This window comes from Symphalangus syndactylus, chromosome 22 (genome assembly GCF_028878055.3).
Source record: "Symphalangus syndactylus isolate Jambi chromosome 22, NHGRI_mSymSyn1-v2.1_pri, whole genome shotgun sequence".
NCBI lineage: Eukaryota > Metazoa > Chordata > Mammalia > Primates > Hylobatidae > Symphalangus > Symphalangus syndactylus.
Genome location: NC_072444.2, coordinates 37,817,795 through 37,834,176, shown reverse-complemented (window position 1 = coordinate 37,834,176; position 16,382 = coordinate 37,817,795).

Below are 16,382 nucleotides of genomic sequence, written 5' to 3'. Positions count from 1 at the left end.
CAGTGGAAAAAGGAATATCATCAAATCAAAACTACACAGAAACATTCTGTGAAACTTCTTTCTGTTCTGTGCATTCAACTAAGAGAGTTTAAGCATACTTTAGATTGAGGAGTTCTGAAACACTCTTTCTGTAGAAACTGCAAGTGGACATTCTGATCGCTAAGGGGCCTATAGTGGAAAAAGGTATATCTCCAAATAAAAACTACACAGAAGCATTCTGTGAAACTACTTTCTGTTCTGTGCTTTTACCTAACAGAGTTGAAGCATACTTTTGATTGAGCAGTTCTGAAACCCACTTTCTGTAGAAATTGCAAGTGGACATTCTGAACGCTATGTGGCCTATAGAGGAAAAAGGAATATCTTCAAATCAAAACTACACAGAAGCGTTATGTGAAACTTCTTTCTGTTCTGTGCATTCAACTAACAGAGTTAAAGCATACATTTGATTGAGCAGTTCTGAAACATCATTTCTGTAGAAACTGCAAGTGGACATTCCGACCGGTAAGGGGCCTAGAGTAGAAAAAGGAATATCTCCAAATAAAAACTACACAGAAGCATTCTGTGAAACATCTTTCTCTTCTGTACATTGAACTAACAGAATTGATGATTACTTTTGATTCAGCAGTTCTGAAACACTCTTTCTGTAGAAACTGCAAGTGGACATTCGGAGAGCTAAGGAGCCTACAGTGGAAAAAGGAATATCTTCAAATCAATACTACAGAGAAGCATTCTGTGAAACTTCTTTCTGTTCTGTGCATTCAACTAAGAGAGTTTAAGCTTACTTTAGATTGAGCAGTTCTGAAACACTCTTTCTGTAGAAACTGCAAGTGGACATTCTGATCGCTAAGGGGCCTATAGTGGAAAATGGGATATCTCCAAATATAAACTACGCAGAAGCATTCTGTGAAACTTCCTTCTCTTCTGAGCACTCAACTAACAGACTTAAAGCTTGCTTTTGACTGAGCATTTCTGAAACACTGTTTCTGAAGAAACTGCAAGAGGACATTCGGACCGCTAAGGGGCCTATAGTGGAAAAAGGAATAGCTCCAAATCAAAACTACACAGAAGCATTCTGTGAAACTTCCATCTGTTCTGTGCATTCAACTAGCAGAGTTGATGTGTACATTTGATTGAGCAATTCTGAAACACTCTTTCTTTAGAAACTGCAAGTGGACATTCGGAACGCTTTTGGGCCTACAGTGGAAAAACGAATATCTTCAAATCAAAACTACACAGAAGTATTCTCTGAAACTTCTTTCTGTTCTGTGCATTCAACTAAGAGAGTTTAAGCTTACTTTTGATTGAGCAGTTCTAAAACACTCTTTCTGTAGAAACTGCAAGTGGACATTCGGAGAGCTAAGGGGCCTATAGAGGAAAAAGCAATATCTTCAAATAAAAACTTCACAGAAGCATTCTGTGAAACTTCTTTCTGTTCTGTGCTTTCACCTAAGAGAGTTGAAGCTTACTTTTGATTGAACACTTCTGAAACACACTTTATGTAGAAACTGCAAGTGGACATTCTGACCGCTAAGGGGCCTATAGTGGAAAAAGGAATATCTTCCAATCAAAACTACACAGAAGCATTCTGTGAAACTTCCATCTGTTCTGTGCATTCAATTAGCAGAGTTGAAGCGTACATTTGATTGAGCAGTTCTGAAACACTCTTTCGGTAGAAACTGCAAGTGGACATTCGGAGAGCTAAGGAGCCTACAGTGGAAAAAGGAATATCATCAAATCAAAACTACACAGAAACATTCTGTGAAACTTCTTTCTGTTCTGTGCATTCAACTAAGAGAGTTTAAGCATACTTTAGATTGAGGAGTTCTGAAACACTCTTTCTGTAGAAACTGCAAGTGGACATTCTGATCGCTAAGGGGCCTATAGTGGAAAAAGGTATATCTCCAAATAAAAACTACACAGAAGCATTCTGTGAAACTACTTTCTGTTCTGTGCTTTTACCTAACAGAGTTGAAGCATACTTTTGATTGAGCAGTTCTGAAACCCACTTTCTGTAGAAATTGCAAGTGGACATTCTGAACGCTATGTGGCCTATAGAGGAAAAAGGAATATCTTCAAATCAAAACTACACAGAAGCGTTATGTGAAACTTCTTTCTGTTCTGTGCATTCAACTAACAGAGTTAAAGCATACATTTGATTGAGCAGTTCTGAAACATCATTTCTGTAGAAACTGCAAGTGGACATTCCGACCGGTAAGGGGCCTAGAGTGGAAAAAGGAATATCTCCAAATAAAAACTACACAGAAGCATTCTGTGAAACACCTTTCTCTTCTGTACATTGAACTAACAGTATTGATGATTACTTTTGATTCAGCAGTTCTGAAACACTCTTTCTGTAGAAACTGCAAGTGGACATTCGGAGAGCTAAGGAGCCTACAGTGGAAAAAGGAATATCTTCAAATCAATACTACACAGAAGCATTCTGTGAAACTTCTTTCTGTTCTGTGCATTCAACTAAGAGAGTTTAAGCTTACTTTAGATTGAGCAGTTCTGAAACACTCTTTCTGTAGAAACTGCAAGTGGACATTCTGATCGCTAAGGGGCCTATAGTGGAAAATGGGATATCTCCAAATATAAACTACACAGAAGCATTCTGTGAAACTTCCTTCTGTTCTGAGCACTCAACTAACAGACTTAAAGCTTGCTTTTGACTGAGCATTTCTGAAACACTGTTTCTGAAGAAACTGCAAGAGGACATTCGGACCGCTAAGGGGCCTATAGTGGAAAAAGGAATAGCTCCAAATCAAAACTACACAGAAGCATTCTGTGAAACTTCCATCTGTTCTGTGCATTCAACTCGCAGAGTTGAAGTGTACATTTGATTGAGCAATTCTGAAACACTCTTTCTTTAGAAACTGCAAGTGGACATTCGGAACGCTTTTGGGCCTACAGTGGAAAAACGAATATCTTCAAATCAAAACTACACAGAAGTATTCTCTGAAACTTCTTTCTGTTCTGTGCATTCAACTAAGAGAGTTTAAGCTTACTTTTGATTGAGCAGTTCTAAAACACTCTTTCTGTAGAAACTGCAAGTGGACATTCAGAGAGCTAAGGGGCCTATAGAGGAAAAAGGAATATCTTCAAATAAAAACTTCACAGAAGAATTCTGTGAAACTTCTTTCTGTTCTGTGCTTTCACCTAAGAGAGTTGAAGCTTACTTTTGATTGAACACTTCTGAAACACACTTTATGTAGAAACTGCAAGTGGACATTCTGACCGCTAAGGGGCCTATAGTGGAAAAAGGAATATCTTCCAATCAAAACCACACAGAAGCATTCTGTGAAACTTCCATCTGTTCTGTGCATTCAATTAGCAGAGTTGAAGCGTACATTTGATTTAGCAGTTCTGAAACACTCTTTCGGTAGAAACTGCAAGTGGACATTCGGAGAGCTAAGGAGCCTACAGTGGAAAAAGGAATATCATCAAATCAAAACTACACAGAAACATTCTGTGAAACTTCTTTCTGTTCTGTGCATTCAACTAAGAGAGTTTAAGCATACTTTAGATTAAGGAGTTCTGAAACACTCTTTCTGTAGAAACTGCAAGTGGACATTCTGATCGCTAAGGGGCCTATAGTGGAAAAAGGTATATCTCCAAATAAAAACTACACAGAAGCATTCTGTGAAACTACTTTCTGTTCTGTGCTTTTACCTAACAGAGTTGAAGCATACTTTTGATTGAGCAGTTCTGAAACCCACTTTCTGTAGAAATTGCAAGTGGACATTCTGAACGCTATGTGGCCTATAGAGGAAAAAGGAATATCTTCAAATCAAAACTACACAGAAGCGTTATGTGAAACTTCTTTCTGTTCTGTGCATTCAACTAACAGAGTTAAAGCATACATTTGATTGAGCAGTTCTGAAACATCATTTCTGTAGAAACTGCAAGTGGACATTCCGACCGGTAAGGGGCCTAGAGTAGAAAAAGGAATATCTCCAAATAAAAACTACACAGAAGCATTCTGTGAAACATCTTTCTCTTCTGTACATTGAACTAACAGAATTGATGATTACTTTTGATTCAGCAGTTCTGAAACACTCTTTCTGTAGAAACTGCAAGTGGTCATTCGGAGAGCTAAGGAGCCTACAGTGGAAAAAGGAATATCTTCAAATCAATACTACACAGAAGCATTCTGTGAAACTTCTTTCTGTTCTGTGCATTCAACTAAGAGAGTTTAAGCTTACTTTAGATTGAGCAGTTCTGAAACACTCTTTCTGTAGAAACTGCAAGTGGACATTCTGATCGCTAAGGGGCCTATAGTGGAAAATGGGATATCTCCAAATATAAACTACGCAGAAGCATTCTGTGAAACTTCCTTCTGTTCTGAGCACTCAACTAACAGACTTAAAGCTTGCTTTTGACTGAGCATTTCTGAAACACTGTTTCTGAAGAAACTGCAAGAGGACATTCGGACCGCTAAGGGGCCTATAGTGGAAAAAGGAATATCTCCAAATCAAAACTACACAGAAGCATTCTGTGAAACTTCCATCTGTTCTGTGCATTCAACTAGCAGAGTTGAAGTGTACATTTGATTGAGCAATTCTGAAACACTCTTTCTTTAGAAACTGCAAGTGGACATTCGGAACGCTTTTGGGCCTACAGTGGAAAAACGAATATCTTCAAATCAAAACTACACAGAAGTATTCTCTGAAACTTCTTTCTGTTCTGTGCATTCAACTAAGAGAGTTTAAGCTCACTTTTGATTGAGCAGTTCTAAAACACTCTTTCTGTAGAAACTGCAAGTGGACATTCGGGGAGCTAAGGGGCCTATAGAGGAAAAAGCAATATCTTCAAATAAAAACTTCACAGAAGCATTCTGTGAAACTTCTTTCTGTTCTGTGCTTTCACCTAAGAGAGTTGAAGCTTACTTTTGATTGAACACTTCTGAAACACACTTTATGTAGAAACTGCAAGTGGACCTTCTGACCGCTAAGGGGCCTATAGTGGAAAAAGGAATATCTTCCAATCAAAACCACACAGAAGCATTCTGTGAAACTTCCATCTGTTCTGTGCATTCAATTAGCAGAGTTGAAGCGTACATTTGATTGAGCAGTTCTGAAACACTCTTTCGGTAGAAACTGCAAGTGGACATTCGGAGAGCTAAGGATCCTACAGTGGAAAAAGGAATATCATCAAATCAAAACTACACAGAAACATTCTGTGAAACTTCTTTCTGTTCTGTGCATTCAACTAAGAGAGTTTAAGCATACTTTAGATTGAGGAGTTCTGAAACACTCTTTCTGTAGAAACTGCAAGTGGACATTCTGATCGCTAAGGGGCCTATAGTGGAAAAAGGTATATCTCCAAATAAAAACTACACAGAAGCATTCTGTGAAACTACTTTCTGTTCTGTGCTTTTACCTAACAGAGTTGAAGCATACTTTTGATTGAGCAGTTCTGAAACCCACTTTCTGTAGAAATTGCAAGTGGACATTCTGAACGCTATGTGGCCTATAGAGGAAAAAGGAATATCTTCAAATCAAAACTACACAGAAGCGTTATGTGAAACTTCTTTCTGTTCTGTGCATTCAACTAACAGAGTTAAAGCATACATTTGATTGAGCAGTTCTGAAACATCATTTCTGTAGAAACTGCAAGTGGACATTCCGACCGGTAAGGGGCCTAGAGTAGAAAAAGGAATATCTCCAAATAAAAACTACACAGAAGCATTCTGTGAAACATCTTTCTCTTCTGTACATTGAACTAACAGAATTGATGATTACTTTTGATTCAGCAGTTCTGAAACACTCTTTCTGTAGAAACTGCAAGTGGTCATTCGGAGAGCTACAGAGCCTACAGTGGAAAAAGGGATATCTTCAAATCAATACTACACAGAAGCATTCTGTGAAACTTCTTTCTGTTCTGTGCATTCAACTAAGAGAGTTTAAGCTTACTTTAGATTGAGCAGTTCTGAAACACTCTTTCTGTAGAAACTGCAAGTGGACATTCTGATCGCTAAGGGGCCTATAGTGGAAAATGGGATATCTCCAAATATAAACTACGCAGAAGCATTCTGTGAAACTTCCTTCTGTTCTGAGCACTCAACTAACAGACTTAAAGCTTGCTTTTGACTGAGCATTTCTGAAACACTGTTTCTGAAGAAACTGCAAGAGGACATTCGGACCGCTAAGGGGCCTATAGTGGAAAAAGGAATAGCTCCAAATCAAAACTACACAGAAGCATTCTGTGAAACTTCCATCTGTTCTGTGCATTCAACTAGCAGAGTTGAAGTGTACATTTGATTGAGCAATTCTGAAACACTCTTTCTTTAGAAACTGCAAGTGGACATTCGGAACGCTTTTGGGCCTACAGTGGAAAAACGAATATCTTCAAATCAAAACTACACAGAAGTATTCTCTGAAACTTCTTTCTGTTCTGTGCATTCAACTAAGAGAGTTTAAGCTTACTTTTGATTGAGCAGTTCTAAAACACTCTTTCTGTAGAAACTGCAAGTGGACATTCGGAGAGCTAAGGGGCCTATAGAGGAAAAAGCAATATCTTCAGATAAAAACTTCACAGAAGCATTCTGTGAAACTTCTTTCTGTTCTGTGCTTTCACCTAAGAGAGTTGAAGCTTACTTTTGATTGAACACTTCTGAAACACACTTTATGTAGAAACTGCAAGTGGACATTCTGACCGCTAAGGGGCCTATAGTGGAAAAAGGAATATCTTCCAATCAAAACCACACAGAAGCATTCTGTGAAACTTCCATCTGTTCTGTGCATTCAATTAGCAGAGTTGAAGCGTACATTTGATTGAGCAGTTCTGAAACACTCTTTCGGTAGAAACTGCAAGTGGACATTCGGAGAGCTAAGGAGCCTACAGTGGAAAAAGGAATATCATCAAATCAAAACTACACAGAAACATTCTGTGAAACTTCTTTCTGTTCTGTGCATTCAACTAAGAGAGTTTAAGCATACTTTAGATTGAGGAGTTCTGAAACACTCTTTCTGTAGAAACTGCAAGTGGACATTCTGATCGCTAAGGGGCCTATAGTGGAAAAAGGTATATCTCCAAATAAAAACTACACAGAAGCATTCTGTGAAACTACTTTCTGTTCTGTGCTTTTACCTAACAGAGTTGAAGCATACTTTTGATTGAGCAGTTCTGAAACCCACTTTCTGTAGAAATTGCAAGTGGACATTCTGAACGCTATGTGGCCTATAGAGGAAAAAGGAATATCTTCAAATCAAAACTACACAGAAGCGTTATGTGAAACTTCTTTCTGTTCTGTGCATTCAACTAACAGAGTTAAAGCATACATTTGATTGAGCAGTTCTGAAACATCATTTCTGTAGAAACTGCAAGTGGACATTCCGACCGGTAAGGGGCCTAGAGTAGAAAAAGGAATATCTCCAAATAAAAACTACACAGAAGCATTCTGTGAAACATCTTTCTCTTCTGTACATTGAACTAACAGAATTGATGATTACTTTTGATTCAGCAGTTCTGAAACACTCTTTCTGTAGAAACTGCAAGTGGTCATTCGGAGAGCTAAGGAGCCTACAGTGGAAAAAGGAATATCTTCAAATCAATACTACACAGAAGCATTCTGTGAAACTTCTTTCTGTTCTGTGCATTCAACTAAGAGAGTTTAAGCTTACTTTAGATTGAGCAGTTCTGAAACACTCTTTCTGTAGAAACTGCAAGTGGACATTCTGATCGCTAAGGGGCCTATAGTGGAAAATGGGATATCTCCAAATATAAACTACGCAGAAGCATTCTGTGAAACTTCCTTCTGTTCTGAGCACTCAACTAACAGACTTAAAGCTTGCTTTTGACTGAGCATTTCTGAAACACTGTTTCTGAAGAAACTGCAAGAGGACATTCGGACCGCTAAGGGGCCTATAGTGGAAAAAGGAATATCTCCAAATCAAAACTACACAGAAGCATTCTGTGAAACTTCCATCTGTTCTGTGCATTCAACTAGCAGAGTTGAAGTGTACATTTGATTGAGCAATTCTGAAACACTCTTTCTTTAGAAACTGCAAGTGGACATTCGGAACGCTTTTGGGCCTACAGTGGAAAAACGAATATCTTCAAATCAAAACTACACAGAAGTATTCTCTGAAACTTCTTTCTGTTCTGTGCATTCAACTAAGAGAGTTTAAGCTCACTTTTGATTGAGCAGTTCTAAAACACTCTTTCTGTAGAAACTGCAAGTGGACATTCGGGGAGCTAAGGGGCCTATAGAGGAAAAAGCAATATCTTCAAATAAAAACTTCACAGAAGCATTCTGTGAAACTTCTTTCTGTTCTGTGCTTTCACCTAAGAGAGTTGAAGCTTACTTTTGATTGAACACTTCTGAAACACACTTTATGTAGAAACTGCAAGTGGACATTCTGACCGCTAAGGGGCCTATAGTGGAAAAAGGAATATCTTCCAATCAAAACCACACAGAAGCATTCTGTGAAACTTCCATCTGTTCTGTGCATTCAATTAGCAGAGTTGAAGCGTACATTTGATTGAGCAGTTCTGAAACACTCTTTCGGTAGAAACTGCAAGTGGACATTCGGAGAGCTAAGGAGCCTACAGTGGAAAAAGGAATATCATCAAATCAAAACTACACAGAAACATTCTGTGAAACTTCTTTCTGTTCTGTGCATTCAACTAAGAGAGTTTAAGCATACTTTAGATTGAGGAGTTCTGAAACACTCTTTCTGTAGAAACTGCAAGTGGACATTCTGATCGCTAAGGGGCCTATAGTGGAAAAAGGTATATCTCCAAATAAAAACTACACAGAAGCATTCTGTGAAACTACTTTCTGTTCTGTGCTTTTACCTAACAGAGTTGAAGCATACTTTTGATTGAGCAGTTCTGAAACCCACTTTCTGTAGAAATTGCAAGTGGACATTCTGAACGCTATGTGGCCTATAGAGGAAAAAGGAATATCTTCAAATCAAAACTACACAGAAGCGTTATGTGAAACTTCTTTCTGTTCTGTGCATTCAACTAACAGAGTTAAAGCATACATTTGATTGAGCAGTTCTGAAACATCATTTCTGTAGAAACTGCAAGTGGACATTCCGACCGGTAAGGGGCCTAGAGTAGAAAAAGGAATATCTCCAAATAAAAACTACACAGAAGCATTCTGTGAAACATCTTTCTCTTCTGTACATTGAACTAACAGAATTGATGATTACTTTTGATTCAGCAGTTCTGAAACACTCTTTCTGTAGAAACTGCAAGTGGTCATTCGGAGAGCTACAGAGCCTACAGTGGAAAAAGGGATATCTTCAAATCAATACTACACAGAAGCATTCTGTGAAACTTCTTTCTGTTCTGTGCATTCAACTAAGAGAGTTTAAGCTTACTTTAGATTGAGCAGTTCTGAAACACTCTTTCTGTAGAAACTGCAAGTGGACATTCTGATCGCTAAGGGGCCTATAGTGGAAAATGGGATATCTCCAAATATAAACTACGCAGAAGCATTCTGTGAAACTTCCTTCTGTTCTGAGCACTCAACTAACAGACTTAAAGCTTGCTTTTGACTGAGCATTTCTGAAACACTGTTTCTGAAGAAACTGCAAGAGGACATTCGGACCGCTAAGGGGCCTATAGTGGAAAAAGGAATAGCTCCAAATCAAAACTACACAGAAGCATTCTGTGAAACTTCCATCTGTTCTGTGCATTCAACTCGCAGAGTTGAAGTGTACATTTGATTGAGCAATTCTGAAACACTCTTTCTTTAGAAACTGCAAGTGGACATTCGGAACGCTTTTGGGCCTACAGTGGAAAAACGAATATCTTCAAATCAAAACTACACAGAAGTATTCTCTGAAACTTCTTTCTGTTCTGTGCATTCAACTAAGAGAGTTTAAGCTCACTTTTGATTGAGCAGTTCTAAAACACTCTTTCTGTAGAAACTGCAAGTGGACATTCGGAGAGCTAAGGGGCCTATAGAGGAAAAAGCAATATCTTCAAATAAAAACTTCACAGAAGCATTCTGTGAAACTTCTTTCTGTTCTGTGCTTTCACCTAAGAGAGTTGAAGCTTACTTTTGATTGAACACTTCTGAAACACACTTTATGTAGAAACTGCAAGTGGACATTCGGACCGCTAAGGGGCCTATAGTGGAAAAAGGAATATCTTCCAATCAAAACCACACAGAAGCATTCTGTGAAACTTCCATCTGTTCTGTGCATTCAATTAGCAGAGTTGAAGCGTACATTTGATTGAGCAGTTGTGAAACACTCTTTCGGTAGAAACTGCCAGTGGACATTCCGAGAGCTAAGGAGCCTACAGTGGAAAAAGAAATATCATCAAATCAAAACTACACAGAAACATTCTGTGAAACTTCTTTCTGTTCTGTGCATTCAACTAAGAGAGTTTAAGCATACTTTAGATTGAGGAGTTCTGAAACACTCTTTCTGTAGAAACTGCAAGTGGACATTCTGATCGCTAAGGGGCCTATAGTGGAAAAAGGTATATCTCCAAATAAAAACTACACAGAAGCATTCTGTGAAACTACTTTCTGTTCTGTGCTTTTACCTAACAGAGTTGAAGCATACTTTTGATTGAGCAGTTCTGAAACCCACTTTCTGTAGAAATTGCAAGTGGACATTCTGAACGCTATGTGGCCTATAGAGGAAAAAGGAATATCTTCAAATCAAAACTACACAGAAGCGTTATGTGAAACTTCTTTCTGTTCTGTGCATTCAACTAACAGAGTTAAAGCATACATTTGATTGAGCAGTTCTGAAACATCATTTCTGTAGAAACTGCAAGTGGACATTCCGACCGGTAAGGGGCCTAGAGTAGAAAAAGGAATATCTCCAAATAAAAACTACACAGAAGCATTCTGTGAAACATCTTTCTCTTCTGTACATTGAACTAACAGAATTGATGATTACTTTTGATTCAGCAGTTCTGAAACACTCTTTCTGTAGAAACTGCAAGTGGTCATTCGGAGAGCTACAGAGCCTACAGTGGAAAAAGGTATATCTTCAAATCAATACTACACAGAAGCATTCTGTGAAACTTCTTTCTGTTCTGTGCATTCAACTAAGAGAGTTTAAGCTTACTTTAGATTGAGCAGTTCTGAAACACTCTTTCTGTAGAAACTGCAAGTGGACATTCTGATCGCTAAGGGGCCTATAGTGGAAAATGGGATATCTCCAAATATAAACTACGCAGAAGCATTCTGTGAAACTTCCTTCTGTTCTGAGCACTCAACTAACAGACTTAAAGCTTGCTTTTGACTGAGCATTTCTGAAACACTGTTTCTGAAGAAACTGCAAGAGGACATTCGGACCGCTAAGGGGCCTATAGTGGAAAAAGGAATAGCTCCAAATCAAAACTACACAGAAGCATTCTGTGAAACTTCCATCTGTTCTGTGCATTCAACTCGCAGAGTTGAAGTGTACATTTGATTGAGCAATTCTGAAACACTCTTTCTTTAGAAACTGCAAGTGGACATTCGGAACGCTTTTGGGCCTACAGTGGAAAAACGAATATCTTCAAATCAAAACTACACAGAAGTATTCTCTGAAACTTCTTTCTGTTCTGTGCATTCAACTAAGAGAGTTTAAGCTTACTTTTGATTGAGCAGTTCTAAAACACTCTTTCTGTAGAAACTGCAAGTGGACATTCGGAGAGCTAAGGGGCCTATAGAGGAAAAAGCAATATCTTCAAATAAAAACTTCACAGAAGCATTCTGTGAAACTTCTTTCTGTTCTGTGCTTTCACCTAAGAGAGTTGAAGCTTACTTTTGATTGAACACTTCTGAAACACACTTTATGTAGAAACTGCAAGTGGACATTCTGACCGCTAAGGGGCCTATAGTGGAAAAAGGAATATCTTCCAATCAAAACTACACAGAAGCATTCTGTGAAACTTCCATCTGTTCTGTGCATTCAATTAGCAGAGTTGAAGCGTACATTTGATTGAGCAGTTCTGAAACACTCTTTCGGTAGAAACTGCAAGTGGACATTCGGAGAGCTAAGGAGCCTACAGTGGAAAAAGGAATATCATCAAATCAAAACTACACAGAAACATTCTGTGAAACTTCTTTCTGTTCTGTGCATTCAACTAAGAGAGTTTAAGCATACTTTAGATTGAGGAGTTCTGAAACACTCTTTCTGTAGAAACTGCAAGTGGACATTCTGATCGCTAAGGGGCCTATAGTGGAAAAAGGTATATCTCCAAATAAAAACTACACAGAAGCATTCTGTGAAACTACTTTCTGTTCTGTGCTTTTACCTAACAGAGTTGAAGCATACTTTTGATTGAGCAGTTCTGAAACCCACTTTCTGTAGAAATTGCAAGTGGACATTCTGAACGCTATGTGGCCTATAGAGGAAAAAGGAATATCTTCAAATCAAAACTACACAGAAGCGTTATGTGAAACTTCTTTCTGTTCTGTGCATTCAACTAACAGAGTTAAAGCATACATTTGATTGAGCAGTTCTGAAACATCATTTCTGTAGAAACTGCAAGTGGACATTCCGACCAGTAAGGGGCCTAGAGTGGAAAAAGGAATATCTCCAAATAAAAACTACACAGAAGCATTCTGTGAAACACCTTTCTCTTCTGTACATTGAACTAACAGAATTGATGATTACTTTTGATTCAGCAGTTCTGAAACACTCTTTCTGTAGAAACTGCAAGTGGACATTCGGAGAGCTAAGGAGCCTACAGTGGAAAAAGGAATATCTTCAAATCAATACTACACAGAAGCATTCTGTGAAACTTCTTTCTGTTCTGTGCATTCAACTAAGAGAGTTTAAGCTTACTTTAGATTGAGCAGTTCTGAAACACTCTTTCTGTAGAAACTGCAAGTGGACATTCTGATCGCTAAGGGGCCTATAGTGGAAAATGGGATATCTCCAAATATAAACTACACAGAAGCATTCTGTGAAACTTCCTTCTGTTCTGAGCACTCAACTAACAGACTTAAAGCTTGCTTTTGACTGAGCATTTCTGAAACACTGTTTCTGAAGAAACTGCAAGAGGACATTCGGACCGCTAAGGGGCCTATAGTGGAAAAAGGAATAGCTCCAAATCAAAACTACACAGAAGCATTCTGTGAAACTTCCATCTGTTCTGTGCATTCAACTCGCAGAGTTGAAGTGTACATTTGATTGAGCAATTCTGAAACACTCTTTCTTTAGAAACTGCAAGTGGACATTCGGAACGCTTTTGGGCCTACAGTGGAAAAACGAATATCTTCAAATCAAAACTACACAGAAGTATTCTCTGAAACTTCTTTCTGTTCTGTGCATTCAACTAAGAGAGTTTAAGCTCACTTTTGATTGAGCAGTTCTAAAACACTCTTTCTGTAGAAACTGCAAGTGGACATTCGGGGAGCTAAGGGGCCTATAGAGGAAAAAGCAATATCTTCAAATAAAAACTTCACAGAAGCATTCTGTGAAACTTCTTTCTGTTCTGTGCTTTCACCTAAGAGAGTTGAAGCTTACTTTTGATTGAACACTTCTGAAACACACTTTATGTAGAAACTGCAAGTGGACCTTCTGACCGCTAAGGGGCCTATAGTGGAAAAAGGAATATCTTCCAATCAAAACCACACAGAAGCATTCTGTGAAACTTCCATCTGTTCTGTGCATTCAATTAGCAGAGTTGAAGCGTACATTTGATTGAGCAGTTCTGAAACACTCTTTCGGTAGAAACTGCAAGTGGACATTCGGAGAGCTAAGGATCCTACAGTGGAAAAAGGAATATCATCAAATCAAAACTACACAGAAACATTCTGTGAAACTTCTTTCTGTTCTGTGCATTCAACTAAGAGAGTTTAAGCATACTTTAGATTGAGGAGTTCTGAAACACTCTTTCTGTAGAAACTGCAAGTGGACATTCTGATCGCTAAGGGGCCTATAGTGGAAAAAGGTATATCTCCAAATAAAAACTACACAGAAGCATTCTGTGAAACTACTTTCTGTTCTGTGCTTTTACCTAACAGAGTTGAAGCATACTTTTGATTGAGCAGTTCTGAAACCCACTTTCTGTAGAAATTGCAAGTGGACATTCTGAACGCTATGTGGCCTATAGAGGAAAAAGGAATATCTTCAAATCAAAACTACACAGAAGCGTTATGTGAAACTTCTTTCTGTTCTGTGCATTCAACTAACAGAGTTAAAGCATACATTTGATTGAGCAGTTCTGAAACATCATTTCTGTAGAAACTGCAAGTGGACATTCCGACCGGTAAGGGGCCTAGAGTAGAAAAAGGAATATCTCCAAATAAAAACTACACAGAAGCATTCTGTGAAACATCTTTCTCTTCTGTACATTGAACTAACAGAATTGATGATTACTTTTGATTCAGCAGTTCTGAAACACTCTTTCTGTAGAAACTGCAAGTGGTCATTCGGAGAGCTACAGAGCCTACAGTGGAAAAAGGGATATCTTCAAATCAATACTACACAGAAGCATTCTGTGAAACTTCTTTCTGTTCTGTGCATTCAACTAAGAGAGTTTAAGCTTACTTTAGATTGAGCAGTTCTGAAACACTCTTTCTGTAGAAACTGCAAGTGGACATTCTGATCGCTAAGGGGCCTATAGTGGAAAATGGGATATCTCCAAATATAAACTACGCAGAAGCATTCTGTGAAACTTCCTTCTGTTCTGAGCACTCAACTAACAGACTTAAAGCTTGCTTTTGACTGAGCATTTCTGAAACACTGTTTCTGAAGAAACTGCAAGAGGACATTCGGACCGCTAAGGGGCCTATAGTGGAAAAAGGAATAGCTCCAAATCAAAACTACACAGAAGCATTCTGTGAAACTTCCATCTGTTCTGTGCATTCAACTAGCAGAGTTGAAGTGTACATTTGATTGAGCAATTCTGAAACACTCTTTCTTTAGAAACTGCAAGTGGACATTCGGAACGCTTTTGGGCCTACAGTGGAAAAACGAATATCTTCAAATCAAAACTACACAGAAGTATTCTCTGAAACTTCTTTCTGTTCTGTGCATTCAACTAAGAGAGTTTAAGCTTACTTTTGATTGAGCAGTTCTAAAACACTCTTTCTGTAGAAACTGCAAGTGGACATTCGGAGAGCTAAGGGGCCTATAGAGGAAAAAGCAATATCTTCAGATAAAAACTTCACAGAAGCATTCTGTGAAACTTCTTTCTGTTCTGTGCTTTCACCTAAGAGAGTTGAAGCTTACTTTTGATTGAACACTTCTGAAACACACTTTATGTAGAAACTGCAAGTGGACATTCTGACCGCTAAGGGGCCTATAGTGGAAAAAGGAATATCTTCCAATCAAAACCACACAGAAGCATTCTGTGAAACTTCCATCTGTTCTGTGCATTCAATTAGCAGAGTTGAAGCGTACATTTGATTGAGCAGTTCTGAAACACTCTTTCGGTAGAAACTGCAAGTGGACATTCGGAGAGCTAAGGAGCCTACAGTGGAAAAAGGAATATCATCAAATCAAAACTACACAGAAACATTCTGTGAAACTTCTTTCTGTTCTGTGCATTCAACTAAGAGAGTTTAAGCATACTTTAGATTGAGGAGTTCTGAAACACTCTTTCTGTAGAAACTGCAAGTGGACATTCTGATCGCTAAGGGGCCTATAGTGGAAAAAGGTATATCTCCAAATAAAAACTACACAGAAGCATTCTGTGAAACTACTTTCTGTTCTGTGCTTTTACCTAACAGAGTTGAAGCATACTTTTGATTGAGCAGTTCTGAAACCCACTTTCTGTAGAAATTGCAAGTGGACATTCTGAACGCTATGTGGCCTATAGAGGAAAAAGGAATATCTTCAAATCAAAACTACACAGAAGCGTTATGTGAAACTTCTTTCTGTTCTGTGCATTCAACTAACAGAGTTAAAGCATACATTTGATTGAGCAGTTCTGAAACATCATTTCTGTAGAAACTGCAAGTGGACATTCCGACCGGTAAGGGGCCTAGAGTAGAAAAAGGAATATCTCCAAATAAAAACTACACAGAAGCATTCTGTGAAACATCTTTCTCTTCTGTACATTGAACTAACAGAATTGATGATTACTTTTGATTCAGCAGTTCTGAAACACTCTTTCTGTAGAAACTGCAAGTGGTCATTCGGAGAGCTAAGGAGCCTACAGTGGAAAAAGGAATATCTTCAAATCAATACTACACAGAAGCATTCTGTGAAACTTCTTTCTGTTCTGTGCATTCAACTAAGAGAGTTTAAGCTTACTTTAGATTGAGCAGTTCTGAAACACTCTTTCTGTAGAAACTGCAAGTGGACATTCTGATCGCTAAGGGGCCTATAGTGGAAAATGGGATATCTCCAAATATAAACTACGCAGAAGCATTCTGTGAAACTTCCTTCTGTTCTGAGCACTCAACTAACAGACTTAAAGCTTGCTTTTGACTGAGCATTTGTGAAACACTGTTTCTGAAGAAA